Raw genomic sequence first — 23,141 nt, 5'->3', positions numbered from 1 at the left:
GGTTATATAACTCCCCCCTCCCCCGCCCCGTTGATTACTTGTGATTAAATTAGCATGAAGTCTCAGCTAAAAAATCGGTCTTGCTTTGCAGTCTTCAAGGGCTGGCTAGTATTCGTGTGGCTTTGAATCCCTATGAAAAGCGCTTTTCTGCAGTGGAACAGATTGGAACTCCAGTACAGCCAGAGAATGGCTCTGCAGCAGGTGCAGGGGCAATCAAATACCTTACCTTCCGTCTAAATAACACTCTTCCCGGTGGAGTCTTAGTCAATCATATCCAAACCATTCACTGATCATTTACAATCGACTCACCATTCAGCACTGCTTAGTTTTCAAGGTAGCCCTTGTCCCAAGGCATGTGCCCGACCAAGGAAGATAAGGAAGTTATAAGAAAGGTGTTTGTGTTATATATCACAGTGGAGAATTTATATCGACTTTTTTTGTTTGTTTGTTTTTTATTTCTTATCAGATGAACATGTTCTTTCTGTCATTAAAGGAAATGCATGCTTAGCTCTCCCATGGAGTCAGGAAAATTTCATCGTTTTTGCCCATTGACTGATCTGAATGACTTTATAGAGTGTTTTTTGAAATCGTGTCAAAGTATAGACATGGCAAGTGAATACTATGTTTAGGAGAAGGCATTTTGATTTTATAGATGAATAAATTTTTTCCTTTTACATCAGAAAGAAACTGTAAATAATTTAGCTGTTCAAAAAAATATGGTAATCGACCCAACTACATTCTATTAGTAAAGGGTTGTTTTGTGTGATTGTGAGCATTTATCAGTCTTTTATAAACAAAGTAGATGCAATAGGTTGGGATCTATTTCCCTCCTACCTTTCTAACTCTAAAGCAATGTTGGGTGTGTTGGTAGCAACTTTGTGAGTGTGAGACTGATTATATTCACTTCGCACAGACTAGGAGACACTGAAGGCTTTTCAAAGACAAATAGAAACAATGCTGTGATTATTCATTGTTTTTTGCTATCATTCTTCATTGAGAGAGGTAATCAACAGTTCATTCTCTATGAATCTTACTAGTGCCAGTCAGAGCTTTACATACCCTCGAGTTATAAGTTTGGTAAAGTTTAAACAAGGTACATGTCTTTAAATCTCTTTAAAGTGAACACCTCTTTTTCTAATGCAAAGGAATGGTATTAGACTCTCAGTTCTTATTGATATGGAGAGGATTGGCCTGTCTGGGTCAAGGGCAGACACGGAGAGGCTGCAGAGGCGCAGGCATAGGACAGATTAGTTCAGTCACTGTTGTACTTCAGTGTTCCTACAGCCAATTGCCCCTGTGCGATGTGCCAGGTTGCAGGCGTGTTCTCAGTATCAGGGTCCTTCAACTATCTAGGGAAGAAAAAGAATTATTTCAACCAGGGAAAACATTGCCAGCATTGGGCTTAAATGGATCACATAAAGCACCCACAAGAAAGACATTGTTTTGAAGGACAAGGTGTTCAGTGAAAAATTAGACCTATGGTGCCATCTACTTCTTGGATTAGCTGCTTCTTGATAGTTTTTTTGTTTCTAATAATATTCGGTATAATAGATCTAATCATGTCTAGAATTAATTTTGATCGCATGTCAGGCTAAAATGTGGTCCTCAGACTCAACACTGACCAATGACTTCAGCAGATTTCCTATCACCGCCACTTCTAGTTGGAAAGATGTCTTTAAGTGGCCAGCACATTGACGGGACGCAGACGGTGTTGGGGCACCGATTTGCAGAACAGAGTCCCAGAGCCACACGGGTGTTAAGAGGTTGGACAGTGAGCAGGTAGAAGCCACAAGGGTATAAAGTGAGATGACATAAAGATTGACGTGCTTCAGTATAAATCCTGGAGCCAAAGGAAAATGAAAATGAATGTATTTCCTCTAATTAGCTTTGGATATACATTTTTGATTAGCTTCAAGTATACATTTTTGATGAGACATCCTGAATATTTTAAATAAAGTCTCTTGTGTTCTTAGGTATATCCCACACAGGTGTGGGATTAGAACAAATGCATTTGATGTACTGTAACACTCCTGTCCCTGCAGGCCAGGAGAGGGCAGCATGCAAACTCTGAAAAAGTGATCTGCTACCTCCTCTAGACCATGAGGAAGACTCCAGTCTCCAAATGGCTAAAAAATGTCTCTCCAACTTGAAGTACCCTCTTCCCTTTGGAGTGCCAACTCTAGAATCTTGGTAAAGGCACACCATCCAGAAAGGTCTGTTTCTATTTTGGCCTCCAAAATTGGTGCCACCTGGCAAAATCAGAAAAGCAGCAGCATATTTCACAGCGAACTCAATTTCCCTTTCATTTAGTTAGCTTTACCCTTTGATCCTATTCAAGCAGTCTTGATCTCGAATCTGTTAGGAGATGGGTGAGAGAAAGGGAAAGAGAATGCAGGGAAAAGAGGACAAGAAAGAATGGGATTTCTCAAGTTGGTTCTCCAGGGGAAAAGTTTATGAGCCGCTTTCTCAGTAGACCCAGTCTTTATTTTAAGCATATCTCAAATACAAGTTCAGAGCCACAAGGATCCATTTTGTCCACTGACAATCAGAATCCTAGCAAATCTGGTTTCAAAACAAAAGAACTGGAATAGCTTCTCTTGGTTGTACCCAGAATCTAAAAGACATATGCTGGCTGGGCGCAGTGGCTCACGCCTCTAATCCCAGCACTTTGGGAGGCCAAGATGGGCGGATCACCTGAGTTCAAGACCAGCCTGGCCGACATGGTGAAACACCATCTCTACAAAACTACAAAAATTAGCCGGGCATGAGGGCAGGTGCCTATAATCCCAGCTACTCAGGAGGCTGAGGCAGGAGAATCGCTTGAACCCAAGAGGCGGAGGCTGCAGTGAGCCAAGATCATGCCATTGCACTCCAGCCTGGGTGACAGAGCAGGACTCCATCTCAAAAAATAAAAATAAATAAATAAAAGACACAGGCTAAAAAATAAGAATTATGTATCCACCTCTTAGAAGTTCAAAAACGATTAAAACTAGTCCATCATAAACCTAGCCTAACTTTTTTTTTTTGGAGACAGGGTCTCACTCTGTCCTCCAGGCTAGAGTACAGTGGCACTGTCTCAGCTCGCTGCAGTCTTGACCTCCTGGGCTCAAGGGATCCTCCCACCTCAACTTCTCCAGTAGCTGTGACCACATGCTCATGCCACCATGCCTGGCTAATTTTTGTATTTTTTGTAGAGACAGGGTTTCACCACATTGCCCAGGCTGGTCTCAAACTCTTGGTCTCAAATCTACCTGCCTTGGCCTCCCAAAGTGCTGGGATTATTACAGGTGTGAGCCACCATGCCCAGCAAGTTAAAACTTTTTAAAGCTGGTGGCTAATCGGCTGTATCCTTGTGTAGTTGCTACCATCAGAGATGAGTCATCTTCTAGGGACGAACTATAATTGCACGTAGAAGAGAGAAATAGTCACACTTAAAGTGGGTGTCCTGTGACTGGCAGCGATGACTTCCAAATGGTTCATCACAATTTCGCTAGGCTGGAGATGTTAGCTTCAGGAGCAACCTGTCTCTTTACTGTCTTTGGTTCAGCTGCTGCACAACTCACTACTACATACGAGGGACCTAGGAGGAAGTTCAGAGAGGAGCTTTTTAAACATCTGAGAAGGCCAGAGTAAAAGCATTCTGGAGGAAAACGCTGTGGCTACTCCTGAGAGAGCAGAAGGCAAAACAGATGTTGAGCTGGGGATGGATGCACTGGGGCAAGGATGTAAAGACATCTGTGTGGAGAAAGAGTGATTCCGCTGCTTGGGTGCGGAGGATTCCAGGAGGCTCAAGAGGCTGTGCCCATCGAGGGCTCAGCAGCTCGTGTGCATGTATGAGGCCTTGAAAGCTCGGATCTCCACTTCTCTCCGGTGCCACCATACTCTGCTGGGAGGTGTGATGGCCTTGAATCAAAGCAAAGGTCTTTTCAAGGACAAAGTCAAGATTCTTGGCATCTGGGAGGAGCAGGGAGGTCACTGTTTGTCTCCTCCATTTTCAGCCGGATTAGCCTCTGCTGCACTTCCATGTGCTGCCTAGAACTACGTCGTGCTCTGATGCAAGGAAAGCATGGGTGAGTGTGAGAGGTTCACCCAGGGTCTCCATGGAATCAAACACAATGCCATAATAGTAGGATATTAACAAATGAGCGGGAAAAATAAGTCATAGAGGCCAGGGTGGGGAGGAATTGTAAAATTTATCACCCAAAGTCTAAGACCAAGAGTCTCTGCTGCTGTTTTGCAGATTTTAATGTAGCACATCCCGATTACTTTTAGTCAGAAAAATCCCAAGCTCCATCTCTCTTTTGCAGATTACTTTCCAATTGAAAAAAAATCTAATAACTGAAGGAGAAATCTCTTTGAAGGTGCTTACCCGATTGAGAGATACAATAGATTGAGTGAGACTCTAGCAGATACCACAACCCTCATTAAAAGGCATACTAGAAGGCTATGTTTCACTAAGAAACCGTGTCTGCATTGTGAATGCAAGTGATTTGAAAACAAAAGAAATACATGACTTGTAGAATAGTCCTCTTAAAGGACAGTTTTTGAAGGACAGGAGGCCAAGAACACAAATATTCCCAAACACCACTTTCATGTTATGATTGAGGAGCCATTCCAAGCTAAAATTCTTCTCTCCTATAATTTATTTAAACAATGAGAGAGGGGGAAAAAAGAGAACGCTGAGCAGGGGAACACTTGACCAACTCCTGTGAAATGCTAGGTTGACTTTGTCTATTACAAACACTGTCTGCATTAAAAATATTATTCAACCTGGCTCTACAGCTGTGACTCTAAAGGCTGAGAGGAAGCTAATCTTATCATCTATGGAAAACTAAGCGCCTCTCTCTGCTTTCATGCAATTATAACACGAACCCTGGATAACGTGTTATATTTTCTAATTATAGTAGCTATGTTTTGGGAAAGTTGATAGATGTGTGACATTGTACATAGAGTTAATAAAAATCCAGCAGCTCTGTCATGAGATTTTCCTGCCTTTACTAGGAATCTAAATCTCATCAGCATTTCAAATGATCTTTAATCTTCCCTTATCAATAATTTTTTTTTTTTTTTTTTTTTGAGACGGAGTCTTGCTCTGTCGCCCAGGCTGGAGTGCAGTGGCCGGATCTCACTGCAAGCTCCGCCTCCCGGGTTTACGCCATTCTCCCGCCTCAGCCTCCGGAGTAGCTGGGACTACAGGCGCCCGCCACCTCGCCCGGCTAGTTTTTTTTGTATTTTTAGTAGAGACGGGGTTTCACCGTGTTAGCCAGGATGGTCTCGATCTCCTGACCTCGTGATCCGCCCGTCTCGGCCTCCCAAAGTGCTGGGATTACAGGCTTGAGCCACCGCGCCCGGCCGCCAATAATTTTTAAAAATTGAGATTGTTCTAACATTTGTTGAATGCATACCATGTGCCAGATTAGAGTAGACACATCACACAGATTATTTAATTCAGTCTTCGCCACAGTCTCAGGAGTTTACCTTCTGCAAGTTTTACCGATTAAGAGAATTTCTCATAACCATAACATCTGATAGCTGAGAACATATCCCTTCAGTCAGTCAGTCCTACAGGCGTGCATTCAACAGATATCTATTGAATCCCTTTGTATAATTATAAGAGAATAACAATTAATCATCAATAGTATGGTTGCTTTTACTAGTATAGTCCTTTACATTATATTTTCACAAACATTCTTGCATTTAATTCATGTATTTTACATACATTCTTGTATACATTCTTTATTTCACACATTCTTGCATTTAATTCCTGCCAGTTATTCACATATGCAAAAACAATAACAGCAAACATCTTCTATAACACCGGCCCATCACTAAATGATGGAATTTACATATATGATTTCATTCATGATGGAATATTGATTGATTTAGTTTCAGATCCACGGGAGTGGATTGATCAGATGTTTATCGTCCATCTAATCAACGATAAACAGATGGAAAATATTCACCCTCAGGCCCATTACTTGAGAGCAAAATAGATCTGTGTAAACTTTGACTTCTCTGCTAAGAGTGTGCTCAGTGTCTGGGGCAGCATCCCCTGGCCTGCAGAGACCACCTTTCCTTGTTCCTTATGAAAACTTGGAGCAATACAGAAATATATATCTTCAAACATACGTATTTCAGACTTCAACTTGACCAATGGTAGGGAGAATACATTTACGATGTCATTTCTATGAACTCAGAGAATGTAAACTTTGAAAGAAACAGGCAAAAAGTATCCCTTTGTTTTAGAGGGTCAAATAGTACTAAGACTTTTTTCACCTAGAAGAGAGTTATCTAGTAATTTTGAAAAAAAATATTAACCCAAGCAACTCAGGAGACCTGGGTTTGCACCTGTTTCCATTTTTCACATCCTTGGGGAAAGTCTACACCGTCTCTTGAGTTCGCTCTTTACATTGAGAAGGCGGAAGTGGCTCTTTGGGCTTCATTCCAGCTGTAAACATCAATTCTACATGCTTCCCTCCGAGAAATGGCTTGACAGTTGTTAGTTAAAGAATGACTATTTGCTAAGCATTTTATAGGTATCATCTAATCTTTACAAAAATCTTAGCTAATAGTGTTATTATCCTCATTTACAGATGACATTACTAAGACTTAGAGCTTTCAAAAAGTGACAGTCAAGCATGCTGTAGAACCTTTCAATCTGGCCGGGCGCAGTGGCTCATGCCTGTAATCCCAGCACTTTGGGAGGCTGAGTTGGGTGGATCACTTGAGGTCAGGAGTTCAAGACCAGCCTGGCCAACATGGTGAAATCCTGTCTCTACTAAAAATACAAAATTAGCCAGGCTTGGTGGCACATGCCTGTAATCCCAGCTACTTGGGCGCCTGTGGCAGGAGAATTGCTTGAACCCAGGAGGTGGAGGTTGCAGTGAGCCAAGATCACACCATTGCACTCCAGCCTGGGCAACAAGAGCGAAACTCCATCTCAAAAAAAAAAGAACTGTTTCAATCCTACCTCTTCCACACTTCCTATCGTATGTTGTGCCTTCATTCACTTAAAGTACTGAGAAGATACTATGTGCAAAGCACTGTGCAAGATTATAGGGTATAATAGTGAAGAAGACAGTTAAGGTACCTTTAATGAGCTCAACACTAGTACGAAAGACCAAGAATAACCTAATCATTACAATGGTGTTTGTTGGGTATTATAACCAGGATCCTCTGAAAATCTATGGCATTGTTTCAGCCTTACTGACAAAGCCATTTGACAACGTAAGTCTTTTCATTGTAATAGCTCACATTTTTTCTTTATATCGTTTCAGATATTTTTTCCACTGGAGTTTAATATGGTTTTAATCTTCCTTGTATAATTATTTTTGTAACATGTTTACATCTTTCACTAACTTTCAAGCTCCCCTGAGGGCAGAGGCTATTTCTTGTTCCTCTTTTTATTTCTCAGCACAAAATCGATGCTTAAGGAACTATTTCTGATCTGACTCTATTGAGATCCAGCTGCAGCTAATTTGGAGCTAGGATCAGAGACTGCTGCTTATCTGCTGAAAGACACAGTCTTCAAAAAATTCTAAACACACAACTATCACAGGCTAGACAAATGACAAACTCAGTCTTTTGTCCTGGGAACTTTTTGGTTTTTTTTCCTTTTGTCTTGTGTTATTTATCCCTTATATTACAGACTCCTAGCTGTTTAAAATGATCACTGCAGTGAGAAAATAAAAGTGTCATGAAAAATCAATTAAGTTTTTAAAATTTACTACTTAGACACTAAAATACTAAATCAACCATTTTCACAGGTTTTGTTTTTCCAAGCAAAAGAAAATTTATTTATTTATTATTAGAGAATGCCGAGGTGGTCCTGTAAATTTATCTGTCATTCCCCTGGGACGGGCTGGTCATAGCAACCTGGAATGCATGCTAACCTTCTGGGCTCATTGCTTCCATTTGGAAACTAACAAATTCTTGCTCAAGCAGAAGAAAATGATAAGATTACTAAAAATTCTGGAAACACTGTCATTTTTGGATTAGAAGACTTAATTTAGGAGATGCAGGAGAGGTTTTAAGAGGACCAATTTGTTCTATGTGGTTTTCAGAGGTTAGATTTTTAAAAAATCTCTATAAGGATACTTTACCTTGGTGATTTTTTGTTTATTTGTTTTTTGAGACAAGGTCTCACTCTGTTGCCCAGGCTGGAGTGCAGTGGTGCAATGGCATGATCTCGACTCACTGCATCCTCAACCTCCCACGCTCAAGTGGTCCCCCGACCTCAGCCCCCCAAGTAGCTGAGACTAGAGGCATGTGCCACCATACCTGGCTAATTTCTCAATTTTTTGTAGATGTTTGAAATGCTTGTTCCTCGGTGCCATAAAGAAATAGCACTTGAACATAAATATAATTTATTTAGTAAGACCGTTTTTACTTCCTGCAGAAAGGGTACACTCGCCAGCAGTTTTGCCACGAGAGTACACCGAACAAAGGAGACAGGGTCATTTATAACCTGACGCGTCCTCCCTACTGCTGCTGTGTCCGGTTTCCATTGGCTGGAATGGGACCTCATATTCAGTATTTGTCCCAGTTGGCTAGCAACTTAGAACTTTTTAAAAGAGGCAAAGGTAAAGGGGAACAAAGGAAGGAGGAAGTAACTTGTGGAATGCTGAGAAAGGTAAAAACACTTTTAAATAAGGAATAGGAATAGGCTATGACCTAATGCTTGCTTGGACCGGTATAAGCATGCCAGGGTAAATTTTTAGGAGCACAGGTCTTTGAATAAATTTTGCTTCTAAGAGAAGTTACTATTTATTCCTAATTAGATGGGGAGGAAAGTCTTTGATGGGGAACCTCTACTTTTACTTTTTACGTAGAGATGGGTCTCACCATGTTTGCCAAGCTGGTCCTGAACTCGTGGGCTCAAGCAAGCCCCCTGCCTTGGCCTCACAGAGTGCTGGGATTATAGGCGGGAGCCACCATGCCCAGCCTACTTTGGTGTTCTATGAGAATTGAGGGGAATCTGTGAAATTTGATGGAAAAAAAATTGCTTCTTGATTTCCACTTACCTATAACTAAAATACCACATTCTCTTTAGTTATGAATGTAACAAACCACAGTAGTATTAATAGAATCATGGCTTTGGCACCAATAGAAATTAGAATTGCTTTCATATCATGTTACAGTTGATACCAATGTCTCAAAATATCACTTACACTTACCTAGTACTTAAAACTACTTGAAAATTATGGAAGTTATCATACGTGCTTTTAGATCTCATTATTTAGGGCCTTATAAAGAAGACCAGACAATTGTATATCATACATTTTATACACACACACACACACACACACACACACACACACACGTATAGTTATACAAAGCTGATACCGTTGGGATATTTGTTCCCTCCACATCGCATGTTGAAATGTGACCCCTGATACTGGAGGTGGGGACTGGTGGGAGGTGTTTTGATCCTGGGGGTAGATCCCTCATGAATGGCTTGGTGCCCTCCCCACAGTAATGAGTGGGTTCTCCCTCAATTCATTCACTTGAAAATTCGTTCTTTAAAAAGAGCCTGGCACCTCCCTTCTCTCTCTCCTGCTTCCTCTCTTACTGTGTGACACCCCTGCCTCCCCTTAACCTCTCGCCACGAGTGGATGCCTCCTAAGGCCCTCCTTAGAAGCTGAGCAGAAGATGCCAGCACCATGTTTCTTGCACACTTGCAGAGCTGTGAGTCCAATAAACCTCTTTTTCTTATAAATTACCCAGCCTCCTCAGGCATTCCTTGATAGCAGTGCAAATGGACTAACACAACAGCATATATATAAAATACATACATAACACAATAGCATATATAATACAAATATAATAATGCAATAACATATGTATGTGTGTATATGTAAATATGTGTATATATAGTTTCCCTTGTAATGTTATATACTTTTTGAATTTAAAACCATTATTCTGAGACGGAGTTGTTCAGGTTCATCAGACTTTAAGGCAGTCCATGGGGAAGAACAGGTAAAACAATCCCACGCAGTAGGGCAGTGAATTTGAAGTCAACCTTTCTAACTTCTAACACCTTCAGCGGTCTTAAATGGGATGGGTCGCCAGGTGAGCCAATGAAGTTTGTGCTGGAGGGAGAGATGGATGGGTGATGAATGGGGACATGGATGGGAGAGGAGTCATGCATCAGATATAGATTTGGGCCTTGATGGTAAAATCCAACACTGAGGCTCTTTAGGCTCAAGAGAAAGAGAAGACGAGATGTGTATCTCTTTCCTCTACTTGAATTTGCTCTAGTTTGAGCCAAATGGCTTCTATAAGGAGGGAAGAGTCCCTGAGGGCATACCTTATGCCACTTCTCTTTGTATTTGAAACTGTATTTGAAACTGGATGGTTTCAAGCACCGGTAACTACTTTTTGGATGAGTGAATTGAACGGCTCGAGGCCACAGTTGATGATCAGGTGTGGCTGGTACCCTGGAGTCACAGCCTATCTGCCTGAGGTCCCATTGATAGCTCCCCACCCCATTGGAATTCTCTCTGTCTTTTGTTTTTTTGAGATGGAGTCTCTTGCTCTGGCACCCAGCCTGGAGTGCAGGGGCGCGGTCTCGGCTCACTGCAAGCTCCGCCTCCCGGGTTCGCGCCATTCTCCTGCCTCAGCCTCCCGAGTAGCTGGGACTATAGGCGCCCACCACCACGCCCAGCTAATTTTTTGTATTTTTAGTAGAGACAGGGTTTCACCGTGTTAGCCAGGATGGTCTCGATCTCCTGACCTGGTGATCCCCCCGCCTCAGCCTCCCAAAGTGCTGGGATTACAGGCGATGAGCCACCGCGCCCTTCCTCTTTTTTTGTTGTTGCTTTTTTTTTTTTTTTTTTTTTGAGATCAGTCTCGCTCTGTGACCGGGCTGTAGTGCAGTGGCGCCATCTCAGCTCACTGCAGCCTCCGCCTCCTGGGTTCAAGCGATTCTCCTGCCTAAGCCTCTCAAGTACCTGGGATTACAGGCTCCTGCCACCACGCCTGGCTAATTTTTTATTTTTATTAGAGACGGGTTTTCACCACGTTGGCCAGGATGGTCTTGATCTCTTGACCTCGTGATCCTCCTGCCTGGGCCTCCCAAAGTGCTGGGATTACAGGCTGGAATCCTCTCTTCATGCTCTTTCCTGTTCTGCTGTGATGTGAGCTCTTTAAGGAATCATAACTATTTTTATCTTGTATGTTACAGGGAATCACAATGCTTAGTGTTTGGTGAATAAATGAATAAATGTCCCTGTAGAGGTCACTATTGTTACAGAACCAATGGCTCCATTAAAAAAATAAATTAAGGAAAAAACATATAAGAAAGGATACTTCTGACTTTACTCAACTTAAGTATCATGGGATGGGGTCATAATGTTAAATTCTGACCCACTAAGTACCCAAATAAAAACCTCAGAAAATAATTCTGTTAACGGTAAGACAAGCAACCTCTCTCCCTGTTCAACTTAATGGACGTGTTGACAGAAAATAGTTTTTAGGATTGCTGGGGCCTAGGCAAGCTCTGAACATTTCTAGGGAGGTAAATGAAGTGTTTTATTTGGTACCTAAGCTGAGAACTTCTCTGTATTAAAGGATGCCAAGATAGTCCTACAAGTGTATCCTTCATATCCATAAGGTTGTGGAAATAGTTTTGGAAGGTATTGCTTTTGCTGAAAGAAAGAGTAGGGAGGGGGGCAAGGGAGGATTTTTTGAGCACTTACTATATGTTCCAGGTATTTTAACACACAATATCTTTTTTTTTTTTTTCCGAGATGGATTATTGCTCTGTCGCCCAGGCTGGAATGCAATGGCGCAATCTCGGCCTTGGCTCGCTGCAACCTCTGCCTCCAGGGTTCAAGCGATTCTCCTGCCTCAGCCTCCAGAGTAGCTGGGATTACAGGTGCCTGTCATCATGCCCAGTTAATTTTTCTATTTTTAGTAGAGACAGGGTTTCGCCATGTTGGCCAGGCTGGTCTCGAACTCTTGACCTCAGATGATTGCCCGCCTTGGCCTTCCAAAGTGCTGGGATTACAGGTGTGAGCCACCGTGCCCGGCCTAACACACAATATCTTAATAAGCTTTTGTAACATCTTTTTGAGGTAAATGCTGTTGTCTACACTTTACCAACAAAGAACTGAAGCTCACTGAGGTCCAGTAAATTTCCTAACTTCACACAGCCTCTTTATAGAGGCGAAATAAGCATTCAGACTGGGGGCTTCAGCAGCCTTTTCCCTTAATAACTTTGGTTCTAGCTCCTTACATTATATTAGGCTTCAAACTGGAGACACAGACATAAGACTCCATGTAGGCTGTGTTGGGTGGGTAGTCAAACAGAGGGATGCATACCATTGGTTTGGAGCGTGAATTTTGAAGTCAAATAAACCTGGCTTTGTTCCTTTATGTGTGGAACGATCACTTCGTATCAGTAATCCTTATCTGAAGTTGTACAGTGCTGTCTTGAGAATTATGTGAGATAATGCTTTTCACACAGGCATAAAAACTCAATTTTATTATTATTGTTACTATTATTATTTTGCAGGCTTTTGATGTTAGTGAATTGGGGCTGAGAAGCAAAGGTCTTCAGAATGTTATCTGTGAAAGTTGCTGGAAGAACAGTTTATTACTATTACTACTTTGGAATTGAGGCTTCAAATCTAATTTTGTGAACTGAGATAAAAAAATTGAAGTATTTGGGCCTGAATTTTATCTTTGAAATGGAAATAATAATTATTTGGAGAAGAGCTAATCAAGCACTCTAAACAAAACCATTGATTCATTCAACAATTACTTATGGAACCAGAGCTAGAAATAGCAGATCAAAAGATGGGACCACGTTTTCAAGGAGCTAATAGTTCATGGGGAAGGCAAGACATGCATGTCAACAATAAAAACACGGCCAGGCATGGTGACTTAAGCCTGTAATCCCAGCACTTTGGGAGGCCGAGGCAGGTGGATCACCTGAGGTCAGGAGTTCGAGACCAACCTGGCCAACATGGTGAAGCCCCGTCTCTACTAAAAATACAAATCTTAGCCATGTGTGGTGCTGGGCCCTGTAATCCCAGCTATTCAGGAAGCTGAGGTAGGAGAATTGCTTGAACCCGGGAGGTGGAGGTTGTAGTGAGAGATCATGCCATTGCGCTCCAGCCTGGGTGACAAGAGCAAAACTCTGTCTCAAAAGAAAAAAGAAAAGAAAACAGTAAAAACACAAGGTAAAAACTGGATAGAACTGGTAAAGACATGGACATATAGGTACCCTGAGTGTTGGATTAGTGAAATGTTATTTCAAAGGAAAATGGTCTGAGTGCTCCTGTAAAGGTCTGGGAAAATTACATTGTGCCACGTTGCACGATTTTTTTTCTGCTTTCTCCATTCCATGATACATGTTGGATGTTTGATGCCTTCCAACTCAAGATAAAAGGAAAACACGTAATCTCCTTGTTTTACACACAAGGAAGCGATAGCCCCAAAAGTTGTGTGTTTTAAGACTGCAAACTAGCTTGTTGTCAAATTAGCACTCGAATCCAGGTTCCCTCATTCCCAGTCTACCCTTCTTTCTACTACACCATGCTCCCTTTTGAGCGTCCACCATTTGGCTGAGCCTAAACCAACAGCACATGAAGTGTTGCAAGATAGATTACACAAAGGTCCAAGGTACAGCTGCAGGATATGTGCCAGATTGGCGGAGAAATCATTTTGCTTTGGGGGCAATAGAAGGATTTCATATAAATGCAACAAAGTTTGTTGTTGTAGTTTCATTTGGATCGTTTTTCCTAGTGCTCACTGCGGTACTAAATTATCCTAGAGCTTCAGTGCTCCAAGGCTAAGGTCCATTGAAACAGTCCTAATCATTTCTAGAAGCCCAGTGGTGCCTTCAGCTAGTGTGATGGATAAAGTAGCAGCTCTGGCCACTGACTACCCTTCCCAGGTTTTCAAGTGTTGTGGGACATTTTGACTTATCCAAGTAATAGCTATGACTCTTCTTCTCTTCTGTCTGGACCAAAAGATTGGTCTTCTCTGTGATCGATATGCTCAGGTTTTTCCCCTTCTCCAAACTAGTGTTTCTCTTAGTCCAAATCCCCCATTTAGACTGGTTTATTTGGTCATGCTTAGACTTTCAACCAACAAATGCAGCTTCTGGACTGGATTCAGGGACAGAAATGAGTGTGTCCATCCAGAGTTTTTCCCCTTCTGTTTGTCAGAGGAAGGTCACTCCCTGGAGGAAAACATCCTGTTCTTCTTTAGCCAGATCATGTTGGCACAATGCTTCCTCTGCTCACCCCATCCCTTTTTTATATCTGGAACCACACATGCACAGAACCAGGCAGCCACCTGGGATGATAAACTTCCCAATAAATAATAGACACAGCCCTCACTTACTGTTGTTGTTGTTGTTTTGCTTTTTGTTTGTTTGTTTTTTGAGTCAGAGTCTTACTCTGTCGCCCAGGTTGAAGTGGAGTGGCATGATCTTAGCTTACTGAAACCTCCACCTCTTGGATTCAAGCAATTCTCCTGCCTCAGCCTCCCAAATAGCTGGGACTACAGGCGTGCATCACCATACCCAGCTAATTTTGTGTTTTTAGTAGATACGGGGTCTCACCATGTTAACCAGGCTGGCCTCAAACTCCTGACCTCAAGTCATCCGCCTGCCTTGGTCTCCCAAAATGCTGAGATTACAGGCATGAGCCACCACACCTGACCACTTACTCTATTGAATGAATCAGTGGATGGATGGATGGGTGGATAAGTGAATGGAAAAAATTCAGTCACTCTTTTCTGTGGTATTTTGAGAGCACTATGAAAGTCAGTAGCCAGATGGACTATTCACTATGGGGCAAGTATTATCCTTTGGAGAGACAAGCAGACATTTGACTCCAGAAGAGAAAGCAGCACAGTGCAGGGCATAGATCAAGCAGAGCATGCCCAAGGCAGAAAAGCCGTCTTCCCTGGCTACTCACTTATGTTTACCAATTCTACTCCAGTTCGGTTCACATGCCACTGACTTTGAGTAATTAGGCCAGGGAAGATAAAAAAACTAACTCCTAATACCAAGTCCTTTTTATCCAAATTTGGAGCAAAACTCATGAGCTCTATTCTTGGGGCTGAATGAGACAGGATTGCTGATGACTGATGTCTGAATAGGCACCATATGGATTTGTAAAAAGGGAAGAAAATAATCCTCAGTTGTAAAAATATCTTCGGTCTTCATAAGGGTGATATGTACCCACATGTTTCTGTCAGGTGGTTTTGCTATAAATGATTACTCTTGGACTAATAGAAAAATTTCCTTTTATAGTGATTGTACATTTTCCCAGATTATCAGTGTAGCATGCAAAATCCCACAACTTCAGACATTTAAAAGATCAAAGGCAGAGAGGCCATTGGGGTCTTTTGACTCACCACACACCAGAACAATAGTTTGGCTACCAAAAGTCCCTTTAATGACAACAAGAAAGTGTGCTTTCATAATTACCAAGCTGCACTGTGAAAACCAATATGCATTCCTAATTCTTACATTAAATATTCCTGTTGTTTCTTGATGGCAGTAAAATTCAAATTGTCTCCATATGATTAAAACATTGGCCAGTTGAGGTTTGGAGCTGTTTAGTCGATATTAACTGCAGTGGTGTTGAACTGATTTTCTGTTTCAAATGACAGCCAAAGCTATCAAATAAATCCAAAAATATTTATTAGGGTGGCTTCTGAATATATAGAGGGTGGCTTATGACACACTCAGTAATCTCACTGAAGGAAGGGAAAATATATTTTCCATCTGTGTAACCCCCTCAGTAGCTGGCTTAGAGGGTACTTGCTTAGAAAATGTTTTGGGGGTGCATGAAAAAAAGAGTAACTTCAGCATGGAGATTTGAAAGTAAGGATCTGTTAATTTTTAGTATCTAACAAAGACACAGATAATACCAACAATCAGCCATCTGCTTAGAACTTTAGTCCTATTTCGTCAGTTCTGATTTGTGTATATTCGACAAACATTTATTGAGTTTCTACAACGTGCCAGGCATTGGGAATATAAAAAAGAATAAGATCTGCCTCCCAGCAGTTCCCAGGTCACTAGGAGAAACAAACATGTAAACAAACAGCCACATTCAATATTAAGGGTGACCTCTGAGCAAAATGAGGCCGGAGCAAGGCGGAAAGGGACATTTGCAACACTGGTTTTGCTGAGCAGGGACTGTGGAGCACATATCGTACTGGAAGAGATGGTGTGCTTGTTATTTTCAGCAGTTCCCAGCTCCCACATCACCTTCTTAGCAGTTTAGTTTTGTTGTCGTGACGGCATAGCAGCTCTGCTGTGAAGTTTTTTCCTAGTTCCTGGAACTACAAGGACAGGCCTCCAGTTTGTGGCATCTAAACACCCTGCTGATTTGTTGCTTGTAGCTCAGGAGTGCCCTTTGGCAATCTGTGCTCTGAGAGTCCTGGCTCCCGGGCTTTGTTGCACACCAGAGACAGTGGTCTCATTCCTGGCTTTCTTCTAAAATATCATAACCACGGTCATTAAAACGGATTCTTGGAATCCAAACAAGACACTTTCAGGTGTAGTTCTTTGGAAAAATATGATCCTAGGAAGGGAATGCGCCACAGTAGAGTAGTAATACTCTGTTTCTGGTTTCATATCTGGCATTGGCTGAATTTTAGTTCATGAGAAAGCAGGACAGAGCAGGCCAGTAGCTTCCAGCTTTTATTTACTTGTGCACTGGCCAGAATGCAGGATGGAGAAAGTGACTATCAAAAGGTCAGATCCTTTCTTTTTTCTCTCCCCTAAGTATGCACAAGGAGATAACCAAATGTTTGTTTTTCTATCAGGGCATACGTTTGGGTACATTGACGTGACTAAAGGCAACTGAATTGAAATCCTGTGTCATAGGCTTACCTGGAATGCTCTCAACTGCTCTCAACAGCCTGAGATGGCATTAAAAATAGATTGAGTCACCCTGTTTTTTTTGTTTTTGACAGAGTTTTTTTCTTGTTGCCCAGGCTGGAGTGCAATGGCACAGTCTCAGCTCACTGCAACCTCTGCCTCCAGGTTCAACCAATTTTCCTGCCTCAGCCTTCCGAGTAGCTGGAATTACAGTTGTGCACCACTATGCCAGGCAAATTTTTGTATTTTCAGTAGAGATGGGGTTTCACCATGTGGGTTAGGCTGGTCTCAAACTCCTTATCTCAAATGATCCATCTGCTTTGGCCTCCCAAAGTGCTGGGAATACAGGCGTGAGCCACCGTGCCCGGCCAGCCACCATGTTTCATAGGGTGGTTGCATACACCGTTGACCTTTGGTCCATGGTCATTAGGACAGAAAAGTTGAGTCATTCCTCTCTAGGTTTGCATTTCCTTAACTTTCCTGTGGGAAAATATAATGGATCTCTTAAACACTGACTAAGACCTTCGTAACACTTATTATATGTGATGATTGATTAGACTTAGGATTCTAAGTTATATTTAAACAAGTAGGATCTTCATCTCCCAAATGAATTCAAGAATGTTCATGATGCAATAATAACAATGACAACAAAAATAATGTCTACCGATCATTCAGCCTACACAATAGCAGAACACTTATTTGGAGTATTCTTCTAAAATAACTGATATTATATTCATCACAACTTATTTAGGAATTGTTATATGCCAAGGACTCAGGTAAATCCTCTAGAGCATTTAAGCCTTAACAACAGTCCTGTGACAAGAGCATTGTTATCCCCATTCTCCAGAAACCAGATCATCAGGTCACTTCCCCTTGAGGAAAAGGTAAGCCCTTTTTCTGTCTGCCTCCAAAACACTTCCTCTTAACCTTCATGCTAGACTAAGACCTGGGCACATTATTAGGTGTTTTATAAACACAGTCCCATTTAATTCTCAAGACAAGCCAGGTATTATTATTGTCCTTTTTCATACAAATGAAAGTCCAGAGCTGCAGTGCCAAAAGCAAGGAGTCAGAATTCAGACCCAACACGGCCTGACTCCAAAGCCCAGGCTTTCTGTCCACTCAGTATGCCGCCTCCAGATGGCTTCCAGGCTATTACCCTCATTCCGAATTGCCTTCCCAGTGACTTTTCTTCCCCCTGAAATTCCCTTATTAGGGAATAACACCTTCCATTCCATAATTTGGAATATAACTGGAAAAGCAAAATCATGCTGGGGTATTTGAAGATTGACCCAAAGAACTCTGGGTTGCCAAGGGCTGCCCAGGAGGCGGGGGTGAAGTACACCCCCAAGAGAGCAAAAGAACTTAAGAAAAGGAGCCTTGGGAGGTAATTAAGAAAGCACGTTCTTCACTGTTTTTTTTTAAGGCCAAGTCTCACTCTGTCGCCAGGCTGGAGTGCAGTGGCGTAATCTCGGCTCATTGCAACCTCTACCTCTGGGGTTCAAGTGATTCTCCTGCCTCAGCCTCCCGAGTAGCTGGGACTGCAGGTGCCCACGACCACGCCTGGCTAAGCTCTGTATTTTTAGTAGAGACAGGGTTTCACCATGTTGGCCAGGATGAGATCGACCTCTTGACATCGTGATCCACCCGCCTTGGCCTCCCAAAGTGCTGGGATTACAGGCATGAGCCACCACGCCTGGCCTTTTTTTTTTCTTTTTGAGACGGAGTTTCGCTCTTGTTGCCCAGGCTGGAGTGCAGTGGCGCGATCTCGGCTCAACACAACCTCCGCCTCCCAGGTTCAAGCAATTCTCCTGCCTCAGCCTCCCGAATAGCTGGGATTACAGGTATGCGCCACCATGCCTGGCTAATTGTGTATTTTTTAGTAGAGACAGAGTATCTCCATGTTGGTCAGGCTGATCTCAAATACTCGACCTCAGGTGATCCACCCGCCTCGGCCTCCCAAAGTGCTGGGATTACAGGCATGAGCCACCGTGCCCAGCCATACTTCACTTTTTTTATATGGGCTAACAGAGTGGGTATTAAATTGCCTTGTTTATATATATTATACACTCCTGTGCCACATAATGTCATTTTGGTTAAGACAAACTGCATATATGACATAGTCCCATAAGATTATAATGGAGCTGAAAAAATTCTTATCACACAAATATTTACCGCTGTGTTTATTTCCTTATACTATTCAGTACAGCAACGTTCTGAACAGGTTTGTAACCTCTGAGCAGTAGGCTATACCATATAGGCAAGGTGTCTTGCGTTAAGTATGCTCTGTGATGTTCGTACAAGGATGAAACCCCTAAAAATACATTTTTAGAATGTGTCCCCTGTCGTTGACACATGACTGCATATATATAATACGTATATATAAATATTCATATATAAAAACATATACTTTTGACTCAACTTAGTTTTTGCTTTGAATTTCACTGTAGTATCCCCTGAAGGTATTATTTATAAGATCTATGCCAAAGAACATATACAAACTCAATTTGGTTTTTCTTGGTTCTTTCTCTTACATCTTCTTTTGGATTTATTACTAAATTCTCAAATGTTCTACCCATGTAAGGTTATCCCATTACTCCAAATGGTTGAGTTTCTCAGTCCAGTTTTCCCATCTTCTTAGGTTCAACCGAATATTCTTTCCTGGTTTATTGCTGGGAAAACAGCAAATAAAGAATGAATCAATTTTTGTCCTTTTACTCTTTTATCAATTCCATGCAGTGATTGAATGCTCCCCACAGTGCCTGCCAAATGTGGTATGAGTATTGCATAGCGAGGAACTGAATTTATGGGAATCAAGCTGATGAAAACTCTCAAAACCAGAACGAGGCCAGGAGCAGTGATTCATACCACGCCTGTAATCCCAACACTTTGGGAGGCCAAGACAGGAGGATGACTTGAGCCCAGGAGTTCAAGACCAGCCTGGGCAACTTGGCAAGACCCAATCTCTACAAAAAATCAAAAAATTAGCAGGATATAGCATTGTGTGCCTGTGGTCCCAGTTACTCGAAAGGCCGCAGCAGGAGGATTTACTTGAACGCAGGAGTTCAAGGCTGCAGTGAACTGTGATCATGCCATTGCACTCTAGCCTGGGAAACAGAGTGAGACCCTGTCTCAAAACCAACCAACGAACTAAGATGACCATAAAATAAATCACCCAAACTGGACTGCTTTTCACATTGAAAGAGGGTGCTATTAACACTGGGATAGCAAGCAGAAGGTAGGCCATTGCAGGGCAAAGAAAGAGCAAGGAGAAAGAGTGAAGTCTGGCCTCTAAGGTCATGTCAGCCCTTGTAGGTAACATAGTCCTTGCAAATCACATATGTCATTTAATAGACACTGAGAATAATCACGCCTATTCATTTACAAACGCTAGGAAACTACTACGCACCAGGCCTAGGCTAGGCCCTGTGAAGGATTCCTCCATGAAGCTCAGAGTCTACTGCAAGACACAAAGGTGACTTATATGAGCAACAGTAATGATACTGACCAACTTTTATTGAGAACTTTCCATATGACACATATGTTGCTGATTGCCTTTTGTTCATGATCTCATTTAATCCTCACCTAATCTTTCAAACTAGGTAGACTCATTGTGCTGGGTTTTTAAATCTGGATACTGAGACTCGGAGAGGTAAGTTATATGTTGGTCTTCCACTGGTCTCCCAACTTACAACTAGTGGAAACAGGACTCAGGACTCAGTGTGTGGGATCTGAAGGCTTGAGCTCATAGCTCCATGCTTTGCTGCTTCCCTGCACAGGACACTGAGATAAACGTCATGGTAGAGATAGGAGCCAAGTGATAGTGGACTGCAAAGCAGCCTCTTCCCCATTCCTGTCATGCATGGGGAGCACAAGAGAAGGGAAAGTTTTACAAAGGAGATGACATTTGAGATGGGCCTTAAAGATTACCTAGACTTTCTTTTCTTTTCTTTTTTTTTCTTGTGATGGAGTTTTGCTCTTGTTGCCCAGGCTGGATTGCAATGGCATGATCTTGGCTCACTGCAACCTCTGCCTCCTGGGTTCGAGCGACTGTCCTGCCTCAGCCTCCCAAGTAGCTAGGATTACAGGCATCCACTACTATGCCTGGCTAATTTTTTTTTTGTAGTTTTAGTAGAGACAGGGTTTCACTATGTTGACCAGGCTGGTCTTGAGCTTCTGTCCTCAGGTGATCCTCCTGCCTTGGCCTCCCAAAATGCTGGGATTACAAGCTTGAGCCACCGTGCCCGGCCAAGATTACCTAAACTTTCATCAGGGAGCAGAGAGGCAGAGTGGAGACATTCCAGGGCAAGTCCAAGCCTCACAGGCCAGTGCATGGGGCAGGGGAGCAATTTTCTCCTCTGTAACACCAAGGCGTCAGGGGCAGTGACGGACCTGTGTACTGAAGGCTGCCTATCTCTGCAATGGCGAGCAGGAAAGGGCCCCACCTTGACAAGCTTTTTGAGGCACATAAATACATAATCACGTGCAGAGTTGTATGGCCCCTAGGAAGTGGTTTCTAGCACATGTCAGGATTATAGACTGTCTGTGTTAAACATCCAGTCAAAGAATCTGTCAAGAAAGACTTCAGCAAACCGTATTTGTCAGAGGATATCAAATGTTGGAGTTCCACCTGAGTGAGTTCTGAGGACAACTAAAAAGGACCATTTTAATGGCTTTTTTAACAGTTAAATTTGTTTTTGGTGCAAATATTTTCAAAAACTATTATTTATTTCCCCAAATTACCCAAAAGGCCACTGTTATGATGGGCTCTCGTTGCATCCACTGGCATGATAAAAAGTTATAAGTCAGTCTCTTCACATATAAACTTACCTTTCAAATGAATTGTGCCTTACAGGTCTGATTGCATTTCACTCTAAAAATCATGAGATGTGCTAATTAGTAATATTCCATTCACCTTCCAGGTGAAATTAAATTTTAGAAGTAGTCTCAAAGCAAATTTGCCTACCTGTCTACATTGACTCTTTAGTAAAATGTATTTTTGGTTCCAATGCCAAGATGGAGTGTCTCTCAGCTGTAGCCACAGCCTTTAGAATTCTTCTACTTGTAGCCTGGAGTAGAGGCTCCATCACACACTTTTATTTCCTTGGAACAAGACTGTAAACTTTTATGGTCAATTGTAGAACCGTGGTCTGAAAAACCTATTCAAATCTTTCAAATACAAACTTCATCCTACCGTAGAATTAAGAGCCATTTATTTCCTATCAAAAGCATCATAAACAGCTCCATACCTTGTAGTAAATCAGGAAACCAGATTGCCAGGGAAGGTACTGGGCCTACTAGCTCAGCTGCTGGAGCTGTTTCAAAAGCTGCTGGATGACCTCCAAAGGCCCCTTTCACTTCAAAAAACTCCCTCACTTTTCAGCAAGTCGTGACTTATGACCAGGTCTTGGGCAACCCAATCCGTGGCCATCTGTGAAAGAGCAATCCATTTCCAGATCATTAGGAAAATTACCAAGCCTAGCACTTGGTTGAAATAAAGGCCAGAAAAGTTGAAGGTGGGAGATGTGGGCAAGAAGGAATAAAGGTACCAAGAGGAAATTCCACCAAAACATGAACATCGACTAACATGAGGGAGGAAGGAATACCAAAGACATAAGCTCTTCTGTACACATGGGCCTCCTCAACATCAGCCCCCTTCATCAAATGCTGAATAATTTATTTAGGTATATCGCTAAGCTACATAACTTCTTCTCAGTTTTCTAACAACATTAATTCCACTTCATTCAATATGTTCCTTCAGCAAGCGTTTATTGAGTCCCTTGTACGTGTTAGTCACTCTGTCAAGCTCTGGGACTACCCTGGAGGATCATAACTGTGTGATTCATACCTTCATGGAGCCAATGACAGTGGTAGAGAGTGACAAGTAAACAAGGAAATAATAAATAATTGTGTTAGTTGCTATGCAGAAAACAGCATGAGTGTTTCTTTTGATTGGGTGGACAGGGAAATCTCCTCTGAGGAAATCAATGTCGGTTAAGGAGAAGGCAGTTAAGAAGTCATTTCTGGCTGGGCATGGTGGCTCACGCCTGTAATCCCAGCACTTTGGGAGGCCAAGGAGGGCAGATCACGAGGTCAGGCATTTGAGACCAGCCTGGCCAACCTGGTGAAACCCCTTCTCTACTAAAAATACAAAAATTAGCCGAATGTGGTGGCGCATGCCTGTAATCCCACTCAGGAGGCTGAGGCAGGAGAATTGCTTGAACCTGGGAGGCAGAGGTTTCAGTCAGCCGAGATCACCCCACTGCACTCCAGCCTGGGCAACACACTC

General features: G+C 42.3%; 1 protein-coding gene across 1 annotated transcript in view; it reads left to right on the top strand.

The window, feature by feature from the left end:
* Nucleotides 1-23,141, top strand: part of GREM2 (gremlin 2, DAN family BMP antagonist) — a 124,972-nt gene that overhangs the window by 1,334 nt on the left and 100,497 nt on the right. The gene's annotated exons all lie outside the window — the stretch shown is intronic.

Source organism: Colobus angolensis, unplaced genomic scaffold (assembly GCF_000951035.1).
Source record: "Colobus angolensis palliatus isolate OR3802 unplaced genomic scaffold, Cang.pa_1.0 Scaffold40, whole genome shotgun sequence".
Taxonomy (NCBI): domain Eukaryota; kingdom Metazoa; phylum Chordata; class Mammalia; order Primates; family Cercopithecidae; genus Colobus; species Colobus angolensis.
This window is presented reverse-complemented; position numbering and strand designations above follow the sequence as displayed.